Source organism: Arachis hypogaea, chromosome 17 (genome assembly GCF_003086295.3).
Source record: "Arachis hypogaea cultivar Tifrunner chromosome 17, arahy.Tifrunner.gnm2.J5K5, whole genome shotgun sequence".
NCBI lineage: Eukaryota > Viridiplantae > Streptophyta > Magnoliopsida > Fabales > Fabaceae > Arachis > Arachis hypogaea.
The window spans coordinates 57,071,709-57,074,139 of record NC_092052.1 but is presented as its reverse complement, the minus strand read 5'-3'; the positions used below and the strand labels follow the sequence as shown (position 1 = coordinate 57,074,139).

The following is a 2,431-nucleotide window of genomic DNA, read 5'->3' as shown; positions in this document are numbered from 1 at the left end:
GCCAACAATTTCGAGCTCAAGCCTCAACTGGTCACTCTAGTGCAACAGAATTGGCAGTTTTATGGACTCCCGCAGGATTACCCCAACAAGTTTATATATGATTTTCTATAGGTCTGTGATACTATTAAGACAAATGGAGTGAACCCCGAAGTTTACAAGCTCATGCTCTTTCCTTTTGCTGTAAGGGACATAGCAAAGCTATAGTTGGATTCTCAGCCAAAGGAAACCCTGGACACATGGGACAAGGTGATCAACGGATTTCTAACCAAGTTCTTTCCACCCTAAAAGCTGAGTAAGCATAGAGTGGAAGTCCAAAGTTTCAGACAGAAAGAGGGAGAGTTCCTCTATGAGGCCTGGGAGTGGTACAAGCAGTTGATCAAGAGATGCCCTCCCGACATGATTTCAGAGTGAACTATGTTGGAGATCTTTTATGATGGTCTCATTGAGATGTCCAAGATGGCACTGGATCACTCTATAGGTGGTTCACTCCATATGAAGAAGATGCCTTAGGAAGCGTAGGAGCTCATTGAGATGGTTGCCAACAGCCAATATATGTACACTTCTGAGAGAAACCCTGTGAACATTAGGACTACTCAGAAGAGAAGAGTCATGGAGGTGGATACATTGGATGCCATTTTGGCTCAAAATAAGCTTATGTCCCAGCAAATCAATATGATCTCCCAACACCTAAGTGGGATGCAAGTTTCAGCTGTTACAACTCAAGAGGCATCCTATGAAGGAGACATTGGTGACAATGCTAGGACTACCATGGAGGAAGTAAATTACATGGAGAATTCCTCCAGAAATTTCAATAATAATCCTTATTTAAACACTTTTAATCAGGGATGGAGGAATCACCCTAACTTTGGGTGGAGAGATCAGTAGAGGCCTTAACAAGGCTTCAACAATAATCAGGGTAGAACCAATCAACACAGGTTCAATAACAGATAGTTCCAACCCTCTCAGCAGTAGATGGAGACGCCCACACAAAGCCTCTCTGACCTGGCCACCATAGTTTCTAACCTCTCTATGTCCACTCATAGTTTTATGGTAGAGACTCGATCTTCAATTCAGAACTTAGAGATACAGGTGGGTCAGTTAAGCAAGTGGATACCTAAGGAACCCTCCAACACTCTTCCAAGCAACACAAAGGTAAATCCAAGGAAAGAGTGAAAGGTCCTCACTGTGGAAGCTGAGGCCTAAACCAAGGAGGAGCATGCTGCTGAGGAATTGAAGGAGAACAAGGCTCAGGAGGAGACTGGAGGTGCACTTGCATACGCCCTATGGAGATGAAGGAGCCTAAAGAACAACCCTCTCTAAACATGTAAAAGGAGATTGAGGATGAGCAACTTGCTCAATTTTTGATAATCCTCAGGAAGTTGCAAGTTAATATCTCTTTTGCTGAGGTGTTGGAGAAGAAACCTCCCTATATGGCCTGTTTTAAAAATGTAACTTTTGAAAAGAAGGCCTTGAGGGGAGACAAAACTGTGATGCTAACCAAGAAGTGTAGTGCCTTAGTGCAAAAGAAGCTACCTCCAAAAATGCCAGATCCCGGAAGCTTCCTGATTCCCTGCACTATAAGGACTATAACATTTGAGAAGGCACTATGCGACCTTGGATCAAGTATTAATCTGATGCCTCTCTCTGTAATTAAGAAGCTGGGGATCCAAGAGGTGCAGCTCCTAAAAATCTCATTGGAGATGGCAGACAAGTCCCTAAAACGGGCATATGGACTGGTGGAGAATGTCCTTGTAAAGGTTGAAGACCTTTACCTCCCTGCAGTCTTCGTGATACTTGACACTGGAGAGGACAAGAATGACTCCATCATCCTAGGAATACCCTTCCTTGACACTAGGAAGGCATTGATAGATGTTGAGAGAGGAGAGTTAATTCTGAGGTTATGGGAGGACCACATATTGTTTAAGATTCCCCAACCTCACTCTCTCTCGGATAAAGGAGGTACTACTATACAACACTTAGTGTTTTAACCTTCTCTCAGCGAAAAGCCATATAGAGCCCCCGGACTTCAAACCTAAGTTTGGTGTTGGGCATTTACCACCAACCGCTGAAAAAGAAGGGACCAATAAGAAGGTACCCAAAGGCTGAAGGAACAAGAAGATTCCAACTGAAGACTTCTCACCTGACATGAGAGCTATCTTCACAAGAAGTCTAGTCATTCCATATACTGTGAATCGGATCCTGTCTCTGGAACATGTTAAACTAATTCATGAGAGCACAGGAAGGAAGTTCACAATGAGGGGGTGAAGATCTGAGTCCCTATCAACCTCCGTAAGGGATCTATCCGTCAAGCTAGTAACGGTAAAAAAACGCTTGTTGGGATGCAACCCAACCATATGTACAGTATGGCTTAATTTTACTTCCTTTTATGTTATTTTAAGTATAGTTGTAGTTGATTTCATATCATTTTATT

At 43.0% G+C, this 2,431-nt stretch overlaps 1 non-coding gene across 1 annotated transcript; it reads right to left on the bottom strand.

Moving 5' to 3' along the window:
• Window positions 1-294: 294 nt before the first annotated feature.
• On the bottom strand, window positions 295-403 carry LOC112767711 (small nucleolar RNA R71). The gene has a single exon (XR_003185152.1). It is a non-coding gene; the product is annotated as a small nucleolar RNA R71 (small nucleolar RNA).
• Between the last annotated feature and the right edge of the window lie 2,028 nt (window positions 404-2,431).